The 16164-nt window shown below is 39.4% G+C and overlaps 1 protein-coding gene and 1 long non-coding RNA gene across 6 annotated transcripts in view; one reads left to right on the forward strand and one right to left on the reverse strand.

Annotated features, from left to right (window-relative positions):
• Positions 1-16164, forward strand: part of HHLA2 (HHLA2 member of B7 family) — a 153542-nt gene that overhangs the window by 24996 nt on the left and 112382 nt on the right. For 4 of the 5 annotated variants that reach the window (XM_042230925.2, XM_060404268.1, XM_060404267.1 and 1 more), the window contains exons 2-3: positions 11590-11669; positions 12697-12751. The exons of the other annotated variant lie outside the window; for it this stretch is intronic. The gene's annotated coding sequence lies outside the window, so the exon portion shown is untranslated. The remainder of the gene's footprint in view (positions 1-11589; positions 11670-12696; positions 12752-16164) is intronic. 5 annotated transcript variants of the gene reach the window in all.
• LOC121816373 (uncharacterized) overlaps positions 1-16164 on the reverse strand; it is a 34088-nt gene that overhangs the window by 11150 nt on the left and 6774 nt on the right. The window lies entirely within an intron of this gene.

A 16164-nucleotide genomic window follows, 5' to 3' on the forward strand; every position in this document is an offset into this window, starting at 1 on the left:
GTCTTGGAGAATTTTGAGCGTTACTTTGGTAGAGTGTGAGATGAGTGCAATTGTGCGGTAGTTTGAGCATTCTTTGGCATTGCCTTTCTTTGGCATTGGAATGAAAACTGACCTTTTCCAGTCCTGTGGCCACTGCTGAGTTTTCCAAATTTGTTGGCATATTGAGTGCAGCACTTTTACAGCATCATCTTTCAGGATTTGAAATACCTCAACTGGAATTCCATCACCTCCACTAGCTTTGTTTGTAGTGATGCTTCCTAAAGCCCACTTGACTTCTCATTTCAGGATCTCTGGCTCTGGGTAAGTGATCACACCATCGTGATTATCTGGATCATGAAGATCTTTTTTGTACAGTTCTTCTGTGCATTCTTGCCACCTCTTCTTAATAGCTTCTGCTTCTGTTAGATCCATACCATTTCTGTCCTTTATTGTGCCCATCTTTGCATGAAATATTCCCTTGGTATCTCGAATTTTCTTGAAGTCTTCTGTAGTCTTTCCTATTCTGTCTTTTTCCTCTATTTCTTTGCATTGATTGCTGAAGAAGGCTTTCCTATCTCTCCTTGCTATTCTTTGAGCTCTGCATTCAAATGGGTATATCTTTCCTTTTCTCCTTTGCCTTTCACTTCTCTCATTTTCTCAGTTATTTGTAAGGCCTCCTTGGACTGCCATTTTGCTTTTTTGCATTTCTTTTTCTTGGGGATGGTTTTGCTCCCTGTCTCCTGTACAATGTCACGAACTTCATTCCATAGTTCATCAGGCACTCTATCAGATCTAGTCCCTTAAATCTACTTCTCACTTCTACTGTATCATCGTTAGGGATTTGATTTCGGTCTTACTTGAATGGTCTAGTGGTTTTCCTACTTTCTTCAATTTAAGTCTGAATTTGGCAATAAGGAGTTCATGATCTGAGCCACAGTCAGCTCCTGGTCTTGTTTTTGGTCATTGGTCATTTACCCATTTCCAAAAGGTCCAGGAAGTATAATCCTGTTTTTACGAGAAATAATCAAGATGGAAATAGCAAAAATCTCTATTATCTGTCTTTCTGGCCATCAGATATGCAGGTCACCACTTTCTTTCTTGCAGCCAGAAACACATTCCATCTTTCTTGAGAGATACCGTGCAAAGTTTACTTTTAGTCAGTGCATCAAACTCAAAGCCCAGAATCTCTAAGTAATAAATAGAATTCTTCTCATCAGGTCCAGTTATGGCCCTTCATTATCTGGAAACCTATGAACTAAGAGGAAAATTTATTAATTTCTCACACAGTCATACTTTGATGGAAAAAAGAAAGGATAACTGAAACAAATAATCCTGTTCAGGTTGGGAAAGAATGGGAAATTTGAAAGTCAATGGCAGTTTAAAGATCTCCCTAGGAATGTGTTGTTTCGATTCTTTATCAGTGGATTGAGGATATTTCTAATTAGAGCTCAATTTTGCTTTGTGGAAAGGACTTCCAAGTTCATTTTTGCAAGGTCCTTGGCTTAGGCCCTGGGAAGTTTCTCCGTTATATTCAGCGGCTACATTTGAGGAGAGCATTAGAGAATATATCTTCCTTAGAGATGAAGAAGCTTTCTCAGCTTGTGCTTTAGGGCCAAGAATCATTTTAAGTTTCAAATAATCATTGAATTTTGGTCTAGTCTTATGGTTCTTTGGACTAAACTACACATTTAATTGAATTCTCATCTGTTTGATTCCATTCAGCAGCATGTGCCAATAGATGTCCAGAATAATTTTCAGTGCTAGGCTAAGTTCAATTAAGTGCACAGCTTGAACCTATGAGGGTTTGGTGGGAGAATCATAGCCTTGTCTGTTTTCACTGAATCATTTTGTCCTCTTAAAAATGTTGTAGTGGATGCCACAACCTTAAATAGATCTATGGTTTCTGATCATTATAAACATTTCAGAAGTTTTCAGTTTCAGCCAAGCTTTTGATTTAGTTCTTGCTATAAGGCTAAATTTTAATAAACTTTTCTTTTGGATCAGGTGTCTTCTTATTTTTATCTTTTATCAGTTGGGGAAGAAGCATTGCCTTTCTCAACCCTGCAAGTCCTGGACTTTCTGGATCTGCTCTGTTCCCTTTCATTCATTCTTATAAATCAGCTAGCTCTTTTCCCAAGTTAAATAATTTCATCTATTTATTGTTGGCAGATATAACCTATGGTAATTAAAATTCTCTCTTCTAACCTCTTCCCTCTGAGATGCAAGTTTATCAAGCATGTACATTACATACCTTCCAAGCATCACAGGTGACAACCTAACCAAATGTTTCACTGCTGTGTAATATGGACTGTTACTCTTTCAGCCACCAAAGTTAATTTTCCTTCTATCTAGCTCCTAGTCCAATGCCAAATAATTTGAGATTTTTGTTAGGTGATATTTCTTTTTCTAAATACTTTCTTATGTAATGATCTGGACATTCTTCTAAGATGAATGACTGATGTAACAGGTAACTTTGAGGTTCTGCTGCTTAATGGACTGTCTCCCTCTGGATACTGAATTAGAAGGCGGGAACATTAATTGGTTCATTTTCTCCTTAGGTTCATATTTCTAGGTCAGTTACCAAACATAACATACAGTTCAGCCACTCAATTGTGTCTGACTCTTTGCTGCCTCATGGACTACAGGACACCAGGCTTCCCTGTCCATTAGCAACTTCCGGAACTTGCTCAAACTCACGTTCATCGAGTCGGTGATGCCATCCAACCATCTCATCCTCTGTCGTCCCCTTCTTCTCCTGCCTTCAGTCTTTCCCAGCATCAGGGTCTTCTCTAGTGAATCAGTTCTTATCATCAGGTGGCCAAAGTATTGGAGTTTCAGTTTCAGCATCAACTTTCCAATGAATATTCAGGACTGATTTCCTTTAGGATGGGCTGGTTGGATCCCCTTGCAGTCCAAGGGCCTCTCAAGAATCTTCTCCAATGTCACAGTTCTAAGCATCAATACTTGGGCACTCAGCCTTTTATGGTCCAACTCTCACATCTATACATGACTACTGGAAAAATCACAGCTTTGACTAGATGGACCTTTGTTGGCAAAGTAATGTTTCTGCTTTTTAATAAGCTGTCTAGGTTGGTCATAGCTTTTCTTACAAGGAGCAAGCGTCTTTTAATTTCATGGCTGCAGTCACCATCTGCAGTGATTTTGGAGGCCCCCCCCCCCCAAAATAAAGTCACTCACTATTCCCATTGTTTTCCCATCTATTTGCGATGAAGTGATGGGACCAAATGCCATCATCTTAGTTTTTTGAATGTTGAGTTTTAAGCCAACTTTTTCACTCTCCTCTTTCACTTTCATCAAGAGGCTCTTTAGTTCCTCTTCACTTTCTGCCATAGGGGTGGTATCATCTGCATATCTGAGGTTGTTGATATTTCTCCCAGCAATCTTGATTCCAGCTTGTGCTTCATCCAGCCTGGCATTTTGCATGATATACTCTGCATATAAGTTCAATATAATGTTCAAGTAACAGTAAGTATAAATATCTAAGTCATCAATATCTAATATTAAGATATTGAATATCTGTTTCCCCCGTTACAAATTGTTACAGATGAGGATATTTCTCATATGATTTGCCTTCTTGCCTGATCCTTTTACACAGGTAGAAAGAATAAATGGGTAACTTGGTTTTACCTGTCCTTTTCTGATATGCTTGCGTAGTCAGAATTTTTCAAGGTATTGTGTTGAGGCTACGCAGGCTCCAGCTTTGTGTCTTTGTTCTTTCAAGGGATGCTTGAATAATTTTAAACACTAATGTTTTGAAGTACTGATTTGGGGGAGGTAGAAAAATGAATGATGCGCCTCTACTCTGGGGGTGGGGGTGGGCAACAGACTCTTCCATAAGCCTTAGGGAGCTGATACCAACTTCATGTTTAAAATTTGTTGGGCATTAAGTCTCAGACCCATCCTGACTGCCAGGGCATGAGAGATGGATGAAGAGGATAAAGAAGTCTGGATAGGCTAGAGAGGGCCAAGGGGGCAACAGAAGATGAGATGGCTGGATGCCATCACCAACTTAATGGACATGAATTTAAGCAAACTCTGGGAGACAGTGGAAGACAGAGGATCCTGCTGTGCTGTAGTCCATAGAGTCGCAAAGAGTCAGACACAGCGACTGAACAAAAACAACAAGTGCTTTGTATGTTTTGGCCTAAGGAGTTACAGCTATCATGCCTACCTTTGGGGCTAGGAAAAGGTATCTTATGATCTTTAGAAAATCTAGTACATATGCCTTTGGTCTTTATATCTCTCCTTTTGAAAGTCTTACTGAGGTTTTTGCACCTGGTAGGCATGTGCCAGGGCAGAGTTGTATAGAGTTTATGAGTCAGGCTGCTACATAGTGGTATAAAGTGGGTCAGTAGTCATGGAATCTCCAGGGCCAAGATGGAAAGGAACTCCAAGGCCAGTCTATGGCTGTCATCTATGGTTGTCAAGAGAGTGCGTTTACATCAACTTCTTGATGGTTTCACTGTCTTTAATATCAAGCCAGCCCAAGTCCCCTTGCCTAGTTCTATCCTGCCTTTGTAGTACCTTAAATATTGGACATAAGGAAACTTGACGCCCTTTTCTGTGGTGTCTATAGTAGGTGCTAATGGAAACAGTTCTGTCCTGGTTGGTCCCCAAGTCTATTCAGTTTTGTTTGCCCAGTTCTTGGTCATTGTAAAGTCAGGCCAGTAATGGTTCTGGATATCTCATTCAGATGATATGGGGCAAAAATATCGACTTCACTCAGTTGCCTGCTTCCTCTGAGGATCTTGAATCAGCAGTTGACTTGCAGTTGAATGTCATTTTAAGGTCTCTAGTAGTTGTAACTTTCTAGACATGTTAAGAATACTTCCGCTTTTACAGAGAGTTTGGATTAATAAGGACAATGAAGTTTCTGAATTAAGGACAAAGCCTTTCATAAACCATGAATAATTGCTCCCCACCAAAATGTCTTTCCCTATCAGTGGATGGGGATAAATGTTAGGCTGACCTAGGTAGAAGTTATGAAAACTTAGTCTCTCTTTTTAAATTATGCTCACTGCAATTGCTGTGTCTTTGACCATCCAGAAAATAAATATTCTATTACTACTACTACATATTCACCTATGGGGTAAACTGTTTTATAAAATTTGTTTGGAGATGTTCAACCAATCCTGTCATTTGTAGTTTCAGTCTGTATTACCTTTGTCATTTTTTTAGCATTATGTTAATTACAGATTGGAGCATAAACTGGGCATATCCTCTCTTCTAGAAAAGGTTTCCCATTAATATTTAATATCAGAAGCAATTTGTCTCAATTATAATTAACCGTATCATGGAGGATTTTAGCAAGGTTCTTTGCAAGTTATCTGGTGACACCAGACATCTTTCCTCGATTTCACAGATTTTTCATGACTTTTAAAATGTGATGACTTCTGTTTTTGCCCAGATTTTGAGGTCTAACTTTATGCTTCTATTGTGGACTCCTTGAACTTCTGCATAAGTTTTTTCCTTTCTGTTCTGTGAGAGAGTGCATTTGTACTAGGACTTATGTTAACACCACCTATTAAGAATGGTGATATACTATGGCTGTCTTTTTAATTACAGGCTTCTATCTTGATGATAGCAACTTTCTCAGGTAGAAAATCTTAGGGTTTCCATAGCATTTCAAAGTCCTGAACTATTTGGAATGAACTATTCCAAAATCGTATCAGTAATGTGTATGTATCATATTTATTGGCAATTTAACATGCCCTTTGTATGACTACGAGTTCAACTATTTGAGCTGATTTGGCTTCTTTTAAGGGACTGGGTTCTATGAGAGGGTCTAGAGTAATTGCTTATCCAACAATACCATTCTGGTATTATTACCTTTCACTTTTAAGATAAAACATCAATAACTAAAAAGTCTGAATCTGATATGGACGTGTCCAAAAGATCTGTTCTATGATGGATGCTTTTCAAAGTATAGAAGAAGAACCATGTGGTTGTCTTTCATTAGGTAAGGTTAATCATGTTTCTTGGACTAAGGATGCTAAGTCAGTAGATAGGAAAATGAAGGGAATAAAATAACAATATTTCATAATTGTTTCAGCATCAATAGAAAGTGCTAGATGTTTTCTGTTAGCAGTGGAGGCTGTGCTGCATGTAGCAGGATCAGATTGATAGTTGACTGTTAGTTCAGAACCTCTGGGAAAGCAAATGTCAAGAAGTACAGGATCTTCAGGTGTAGTCAACTACAGTGTTTAGACTGTGATCTAGGTCTGATACTTGTAAAAGAAGGAGAATTGAGAACAAAGCACTTCAAACTAGGTAAGTCTCAGAGGAAGTCATTTGGTCAACCTAACAGGGAGCTCTGGAGCAAAGAATGTTCTTTAAGGAATGCCCTTTAAGGAAAAATGGCCAGGATCTTATACCAGAGTGCCTGAGCACAGCCTGCCTGAGGAGATTTCAGTGCTGTGGTAGATTTCAAAAGCACAGTCCCTGGAAGTTGTCAGCCAACTCTACTCCTTGTGGCAGGTTTTCTCTTTACAGCAGGTGCTAATGGAACTTTGGGCTTCCCTGGTGGCTCAGATGGTAAAGAAAAATCTGCCCTCAACACAGGAGACCTGGGTTCTATCCCTGAGTCAGGAAGATCCCTTGGAGAAGGGAATGGTAACCCACTCCAGTATTTTTGCCTGGAGAATTCCATTGACACAGGAGCCTATTGGGCTACAGTCCATGAGATCGCAAAGAATTGGGCTTGACTATGTGAGTTTCACTTTCAATGTAACTATACAATGCTGTCATAGTCCACACTTGTTCAGGAGACGGCTTCTCCAGGGTTCCCATGGGTTTCTCTGCCTGAGTGGGGACTTGGAATAACCATAGCTTTACCATTGCATTTGATGTTGTGGCTGTAACTGGTAAGGTGAATCCTAGCTGATGGTCCAGATCTCTTAGACTGTGTTTAGACAGAGGGCCTTATTAAGTGAGGACATTGTTAGCTGTCCTTTAGGCAAAATTATAGAGAAATTTTGTCTGTTTCACATGAATGCAAGTGTTCTGATTCTCATTCCTGGTTGGATCAGAAAAAAAAAAGTGTTGTGTCTCTGGTTGTGTGCCATGTACCTGAGGCCTTATTAATCTGCTCCAGCAATGAAACCACATTTAGCACAATGGCTGTGACGGGGGCTACTAGTTGGTGAGCTTGCAGTGGTCTATAGACACTCTTTAGGATTCACTCAATTTCTCTAGGATCAGAGTGGCAAATTAAATAGAAATAGAATAGGGACCACCACCCTTGTATTCTTTTTGGAATATGATATTGTTGTATATTTACTATTATATGTAGTGTAAAACTATTTCAGAGACGTCCCCCCTCTTGTAGCTCCTACCACTAGGACAAGGACCCGATGTAGGGGTTATGCTAACTGACAAATATGTCAATCCTAATTATCTGTTTGAGGACTAAGAAACCCATGATGTGTGATTCTGCAGACCAAGCAGATGTACCATAAGTCAGTGTAATCCATTTCTTATGTGGAATTTGCATGTCCCCCTCTAACAGGAACTTTGTCTGTGTTCTCTCATTATCAGTGTTCATAAAAATCTTACGCCCCAAAGTCTTGGGATATCTGGGTATTCTCCTTTCCCCTATGTTCAAGTAAATGGCCATAATTTTCTTTGGAAAATAACTAGTGGAATCTTTACAGTACATATCTACTATGGTTTTGAAAAGTCCTTCATCCTGAGGACTCAACTACCTTTTCAGTCAGTAAGTTCCAGGAAAACCTGATTGAGTTTGGGAACTACACAGAAGAATGTGACTTTTAAAAGAGATGACTGCATTCAGCTTTCTGCTTTTCCATTCTTACCTTATTTTGTTTGTATGTAGTAACACATCCTTACTAACTGCTGGTCTGTTTTGTCTCTGGACACTGCAGTCCCCTGTGGGATAAGCCCCTTAGCTGCCCTTCTAAATTTGCTGGTTGTTAAGGGTCCCTGGTTTATGGTATTTAAGCACCACCACCTCTCTCCTATTTTTGCCCATGAACCCCATTGCTATGAATGAGCCAAACCCTAATCCCGCCTTTCCTACTCTTAGCCCTGACCTGATGAGGTTTTTTTTGTTGTTTGTTTATTTTTGCTGGTAATGCCTGTGAAATATAAAGAGGAAAGTAAGCAGGAAAAGGGAAAGCCTTCTGACTATGATGCAGATCTGACGTTTATGAAATAGGTCAGGCATGAAGGCTAGATTGGACAGGAAAAGTGTGAAGCTAAGGTGTCTTGAGTTTGACAGAGAGCTCCAGGGCAAAGACAGCATCACAGAATGCTGGCATTGGCCAGAAGCAATCACATTCCAGTACTGCTGTTTTTCTGTCATTGGCTGGGAGCTGTCTGGGGAGGATTGTCTTTGGCCCAAACACAGCAGTAGATCCTGAAGATGCTACAGCTAGAGACTGTCAGTGGCTTGTATTCCTTGTTATAGGTTCTCCCTTAAAGGGAGATCTGAGCAATGTGCTTTTGTACTTTTATGCTGCCAAATTAGATGTGGGCTAGAGGCTACACATTGCTTTTTACATTTCAGATCTTTTGTCTGTGATCATTTCCCTTCTTTTCGAATCACATTCATTAGAATTTACTTAGTGAATTTATTCTGGTTGTAAAAAACCAGAATAATTTAATATCTTTTTCTTCAGAATGTCTTTAGGCATGCAATGATGTTATCTTACATATATTATTTCTCCATCTTCTACTTTCCATGATAGTCTTTCAAGAGTGCAACCATTGTTCTGTTGCCTGTATTTTATAGGCTGTCTTTCAACTTCTCTCTGACTAACTTCATAATCTACCTTTCTTTAATATTTATGATGTGTCAGTGTATGGTTTTATTTTTTTCTGCTTCAGACTTTTAGGAAATCTTGACATTTTAATACTTATAAAAATTATCAGCCATTATCCATCTAAAGCAGAGACATTACTTTGCCGACTAAGGTCCGTCTAGTCAAGGCTATGGTTTTTCCTGTGGTCATGTTAGGATGTGAGAGTTGGACTGTGAAGAAAGCTGAGCGCCAAAGAATTGATGCTTTTAAACTGTGGTGTTGGAGAAGACTCTTGAGAGTCCCCTGGACTGCAAGGAGATCCAACCAGTCCATTCTGAAGGAGATCAACCCTGGGATTTCTTTGGAAGGAATGATGCTAAAGCTGAAACTCCAGTACTTTGGCCACCTCATGCGAAGAGTTGACTGATTGGAAAAGACTCTGATGCTGGGAGGGACTGGGGGCAGGAGGAGAAGGGGATGACCGAGGATGGGATGGCTGGATGGCATCACTGACTCGATGGACGTGAGTCTGAGTGGACTCCGGGAGCTGGTGATGGACAGGGAGGCCTGGCGTGCTGCGATTCATGGGGTCGCCAAAAGTCGGACACGACTGAGCGGCTGAGCTGAACTGACTGGTCCGTCTCTCCCTCAGGCTCTCGTGTCCTTCTGGAACTCCAGTCAGACGTTCTGTTCTGTTCTGTTTGTTCTCTTCTCCATGTCTCTTGCTGTCTCCCGTATATTTCTGTATCAGTCCTTCTAAGATGCATTTTGGATTTTTTTTTTTCAAATTATACTTCCAGTGTAGACAGAGCAAATAAAATTAGCTTTTTAATTCATACTCTGAACTTTATATTTTATGCACTATATTCCTTTGTACATATTCTATTTGATTGTGTTTTAAATCTCTTAGTTCTTGTTCTTTGAAATCTCTTGTTCCTAGCTCATTCTCAAAAGATCTCGTTTCTTTAAATATATTTGCTTTTTGTTCTCATTGATAGTTCTGATATTTGAACTGTTTATGGGTCTATTTCTGACAGTTCTTACTCATAATACGTTTTCATTATTACTTTGTGATTTGTCTTTTGGTATGTGTAAGGAGGTGCTCAGTTTTCTTGGAGTTTTATCTGTGGGAACTCTTAAGAGTTCTGGGTGATCGTTAAGTTCCTATAGAGGATTGATATTTTCTTATCTTAGTATCCTGGAGGTACAACTAATCCAGTACAACTGCAAATTAGTTCTGTGCTTCGGGTTTCCTTGGACTACACAGGTAGCTTGAGTGTTGACAGTGAACTTGACAGCTAGTTGACGTTTATATGTTCTCTGGGAGACATTTGTTTTCTTTTCCCTTCACCTAGCACCATGTTTGAAAGGCATGTTTTCTTGATGTCATCTTTTGGGGCAATGTTCTTTTTTTACCTTATTTTCTGAAGGAGTCAAAATTTTATGCAGGATATTCTGTTAGAGTATTAGGATATTTTGTTAGAATACTAAGGCTTCCCTTGTGGCTCAGAAGGTAAAGAATCTGCCCACAGTGCAGGAGACCCAGGTTTGATCCCTAGATCAGGAAGATCCCCTAGAGAAGGGAATGGCTACCCACTCCAGTATTCTTGCCTGGAGAATCCCATGGACAGAGGAGCCTGGTGGACTGCAGTCCATGGGATCTCAAACAGTTGGACATGACTGACTGACTAACACTTGTTCTATTAGATTCCCTAACTAGATGGGACATAGGACTTAGTTCTTCCTCATTTTAGCTCACAAAGAATCTCCTTGAGACTCTCTAGGGTTCCTCAGAAACTGACAGGTCAAGAAATGGATTTGGTGCCTATTTATCCAACATTCCTGGTTTTAAGTAATTTGAGGGAATTTTTTTCTTATGTTCCTTAATTTTGTCTATTGACATTTTATAGAAGATTTTTAAAATATTTACATAAATACTTAGGTTGTGAATGGTTGTTTAGGATATTTAATCTACCGTACTTCTCAAACTGTAAATACTGATAGCTCTTTATTATACACTTTCTTTAATTCCAACTTCCCCCCAAATATTTCTTATTCAAATTGCATATTTTGGTAATTAGATCCTTTAAATAAAATCAACATTCAATAAAAATCTAACTTACCCAAAAGTACTCCTGGGAGGAAATCTCCCAGTGGAGGAGAAGGAAAAAAGTTAACTAGTTCAGGGAAAATAACCTGTTTGTCCTCAAATATTTCCTTGATTAAAGCCAGCTTGCTGCTTTCCTTTGTTATCTAACACAAACTGCTGTTAACAAAACTTACTGCTTTCTGGTTTACCTGTTGTACTTCTAGAACCTTCGTGTTTCTATTGATCTTCTGTCATCTTCTCCTTTCTATCCCCACAGGCTATTTTGAATGCTCTTATTGTAAGGCAGCATTCAATCCATTGAAAAGTAGAAATATGTATTTCTGAGGTACCCAGTTACATTATTTTTCCTGTGTAAGATTCTGAAAGACTAAAAATTTTCCACTGAACCCTGAAAAACCTTAGCCTCAATTTCCTCTCCAATTCTTACTAAACCAAATCATCCTATCAACGGCTGCTAAACCAATCTTGATGTCCTTGCATTTTCTTCTGTGATTATTAATAACACAACCTCAGTTTTCTCATACCCTTCAAGAACTTTCATAATGAAATTGACCTTCCTTAATATAGCCTATAAAAATCTTTTAAGTGTCTTCTCCCCCTAGAACACTAACTTGAGCACTCATCATAAGTTTTAAAGATAAATGCTTGAGTTAACTCCTTTTGTTTTTCTTCTCCTTTCACACTCCTTTCGTTCAATAAGTGCTTATTACTTTCCAGGTAATGAGGACCCTAGTTGCTAGGATGACAGGGTGAAGAAATATGATACTTGTCTTCAAGCCTCTTAAAAAAGTATGTAGGTAAGTAAACAGTTTCCTTGTCATTTGAAACATTCTTCACATCCACTGGTAACTGAAGAAATACAATCCAAGTTTGGGTAAACTTGACATCTACAGATGAATAGGAGAGAAAATATGAGGACATATCTGACTCATATGGAGATGATAAATCTATGTTTCTGGGAATGGGATTTCCTTGTGTAACATGCAGAGACAAAATCCATTCCACAGAAATATACACACATCTGATCTTCAAATAAAATAGGCTCCTTCTAAGGAATTTTTTCCCTTCAACTCTCCTTCAAAGTAGGTTGGAGATTCTGAATTTACATCTCTCAGAAAAATCTTTTAAAATGAGCATGTAAAAAGTTAGATGGGTTCATTTATTGTTTTTAAGGAAGTGTAAATGTTTTAAACAGACCACTGGAGTGGCAACCAAATTGACGTACCTGAGGTTTCTCAAAACACATTAGATCATCTTCACCTTCAGATGACTTTAACTTGTTAGAACCTGGAAGCTGAACCAATTAACCTCAGGGTTATTGTCTCCAGCTCTAAATAACTATTTAATAGCTGAAAGAAACTCTCATTGCATAGCCCATTGTTTTAGAGTTGCAAAATTATTTTAAAAGTGTTCTTCACCCAATAATGTGCTTTTGGAATGTTATAGTTAAATTTGATTATGCATAGCTCTCATCCAAGAATTTAGTTCGGGAGAAATAGTACTCTGTATCTGTACATTACACTATCTATGTCCCTGTATTGCTGTTCTACAGTGAAGGAAATCCTGGTTTGTAACTGCTGGGAGGGAAGCCTGAATCCTCCCTTGTGGTGTCTGTATGTAACTCCCTTACACAATAGTCTTTGACTCTGCTGGAACTGTCTCCTCTTCCGTTTTGCTGTCTTTACTATAATTTTACTTCCCCCTGTTGTGGAACAGTGGTGGAACTGGGGGGAAAAAAGTCAGGGAAAGACCAGTGATAATGGGAGGATTTTATTGCATTATTCTGGCAGTGTGCCTTTTTTTTTTTTTTTTTTTTTTTTTAAGGTGTGGATATCATTCAGACGAGAAGGTTGGCATGTGGAGCCACTGATCGTATGAGGTAAATGTCTGGTGTCGTCCCCATGCTATTACTAGGGAAATGGCCCTGTTGTGAGAGAATTGCCCCCAAGGCACTCCTAAAATTCACAATGATACAGGAGGAACTTTCTTTTGAGTAGATGTTTGAGTGTCTGCTATAGACAAGGGGCTTTGTTAAGGAAATCACATCCCTATATGAAATGGCCAACTCCAAGGGGGAAAGGCAGAAATAGTCTTATTGGTATTGAGTGGGCTGATCCCTGGAACTAGAAGATTCAGAGGAAGTCTTGTAAAATGCACCTGAAAGATCAGAAGGCTGGTGGCATAGTTTCATTTCAAAGAGAAACGATTCAGTAGTGCACTGTCTACAGTGAGTCAAGCACCTTATATATTGTCTTGTTTAGTCTTCTGCACCACTCTATGAGGTGGATGTTTCCCGGATCTCACAGAAGCTAAAGTGACAGGGAAGGGCTTCCCTATCACTGCTTCCAGGCCAACTAAGTGGAAGCACCTGTCTCTTTTTATTCCACTAAATACAGTAAAAACCCTGGACACTGTGTGTAGAAGAATATAAGGCTCTTAAAGGTAGAAAGAGAAAGGACAACAGACTAGGACATCCAGGACCCAAGGAGATACAGTGTAGAGAATTCCTTGGGTTTCCTCTTAGCCTTCCTCCTGACCCAGGGATCAACCCAGGTCTCCCACGTGACAGGCAGATTCTTCGCTGTCTGAGCCACCAGGGAAGCCCTTGAACTCTAGACTTTGGCAACTGGAATCGCCCACAGGCATAGATGAAAGGGCCGAAACAAAAGTCTGTTCTCTCTACTGAACAAACCAGAAAGGGAAATCCTAGCAAGACAGAAAACTTAGACAATAGCCTCTCAATTTATACCAAACATCACAGAAAAATGGTGGTGGGAGAACTGAGGCTTGTAATTTCTAGAGGCTGTAAGAAAGTGCCACGCCCCCCTACAGGGGTGGTGGGAGAGAAGGCTGAATAGGAAACTGGGAGTTTTGTCCCTCCTAGGCAGTAAGGAGAACTTTGCCTGCCCCCGAGTGCCAGCAGAGACTGTGTGGGACCCTGGAGTTCCACCTCACTCTGTAGTAGGGTTAGGCAGTTAGAATAGGAAAAAGGAATCCAAAATAGTGTTGGCTAAAAGACAAAGGAAAAAGCCCTCCAAAATGAACAAAGGGAGGTCTGAGGACTGGAGTGAGAACCTCAGGTGAAACCAACAGTCCTCCTGGCTAGCCCAGTTTACATAGGGCAGGCTCAGGGGGAAGAGAAAAAATATTTATAAAAAGAGGAGCCAAAATTAAGCCCCTCTCTTTTTTTGGATCAACCTGCCCTCACGCCTTGAGGATATATTTTCCTTTGCTTGTCAAATAAAACTGAGCTGTAAACAAGCTGCAACACTGGCCCACCACTTCAAATTTTTCCACGGTGAGACAGAACCGAGGAAATTACACACTCCCTGGACAGTACAGAAATGACATCCCTACCTTTCCCCACTGAATCTGTATCAGAAAAAATCAATTAAAATACAATGTAAGAGTACGATCTAAAGTCTCAAACTAAAAACTGTTGCTCTGCAAAAGTCTCTGTTAGAAGGATGAAAAGACAACCTACAGACAGAAAATATTTGTAAACCATGTGTCTGACAAAGGACTAGTATTTAGAATATATAAAATGTGCTTAAAACTCAACAATAAATAGGCAAATCATTAGAAAATGAGGAAAAACATAAACAGACATGTCACTGGAATATATAAGTTAGCATGTGAAAAGATATTAACATTGTTAGGTATCAGGGAAATGCAAAATAAACTCACAATGCAGTACTGCCTACCTATCAGAATAGCTAAATGGTGACAGCACCACATGCTGATTAAAAAATAGTGACACCAAATGCCGGTGAAGATTCAGAGAAATTGGATCACTCACATTGCTAGTGAATTACTCATACTGCTGGAGGGAATATAAATGGTACAGCTATTCTGGGAAATAAGCAGTTTCTTTAAAAAAATATAGATACTTATGTTCATAGATACTTATGGCAGATTTACTGATAACAGCCAAATACTGAAGTCAGCTCTCATGTCCTTCAACTAGTGAGTGGTTAAACTGTAGTACCCACACTATAGAATACTACTCAGTCTTAAAAAAGGAATGCATTAGTGACACATGCCACATGAATCACCAGAGAATTCTGCTGAGTTTAAAAAGACAGTCCCTAAAAGTAATATACTATCTGTACCATTTATAAGACATCCTCAAAATGACACAATTATAGAAATGGAGAAAAGATGAATAAATTCCAGGTGTTAAGGGGTTAAGTAGGGTGAGAGGAGGGAGGTAAATGTGCCTAAAAAGGTCAATATGAGCTAATCTTGTGGTGATGGACATGTTCTGTATCTTCACTGTATGAATATCAATACCCTAATTGTTACAGACTGAATTTTACACCTCCTCCACCAGAATTCATAATTGAAATCCTAACTACCAGGATCTCAGAATGTAATCATATTTGGAGATTCAGTCTTTAAAGAGGTTCCTACATTGAAATGAGGTCATTAGAAAGGGTCCTAATCCAATATGAGTCATTTGCTTTTAAGAAGAAATCCAGACAAAGACACATACAGAGGGGAGACATAAAGACCCGGGGGGGGGGGGGGGGGAGCCATGGACACGCCAAGAGAAACCAACAACCTTGACAACAAACACCTTGAGGTGTTCAGTGCACCTGAACTTTAGCTTCTGAGGTCAAGGGACCTCAGAAGGAACCAGCCTTGCTGACAGCTTGTTCTCAGACTTCAAGCCTTCAGAACAGTGACAAAAGAGCTTTCAGTTGTTTAAACCACCTAAACTGTGATACTTTGTTATGGCAGTCCAAGGAAACTAACACATTCATTCTAATATTATACTAGTTTTGCAGGGAAACTGGGTAAAGGGTACCTAGGATCTCTTTGTATTATTTCTTAACAACTGTACATTAATCTATAATTATCTCAAAAAGTGAAAGAAAAAAAAAACACCAAAAGTGGTTCTGTGGTTCAAACATAGGTCTGTTGCTAAAGCTTAGACTAAAAATCTGACCCAACCTTTGGACACAGTCCTGTGTCAGAGGGCCATCAATTCTGACACTGAGTCAAAAATCGAAACTGTGAATTCAGACTTAGGTGATTGACATGGGTGCTGACCTAGAGGCTTAGTGGTGACAGGTCAGAGGTAGCATTTTGCACTGGGGTTTTCTGATTTTCTTAATTGTGGATCAGTACTTACTGACTGCTTTCTTATAGAAAAGACTTATTTCATAGACCCATACCTTAGAGTTGGGAGTGACTTCAAGTTCTGTTGCTTTCATATGGAAGTGAAACTACCTCACCATGTCTTAAAGGTAATTGATACCACACAGTGTTCTGTGACTTTCTGTAAGT

This window comes from Ovis aries, chromosome 1 (genome assembly GCF_016772045.2).
Source record: "Ovis aries strain OAR_USU_Benz2616 breed Rambouillet chromosome 1, ARS-UI_Ramb_v3.0, whole genome shotgun sequence".
NCBI classification, from domain to species: Eukaryota; Metazoa; Chordata; class Mammalia; order Artiodactyla; family Bovidae; genus Ovis; species Ovis aries.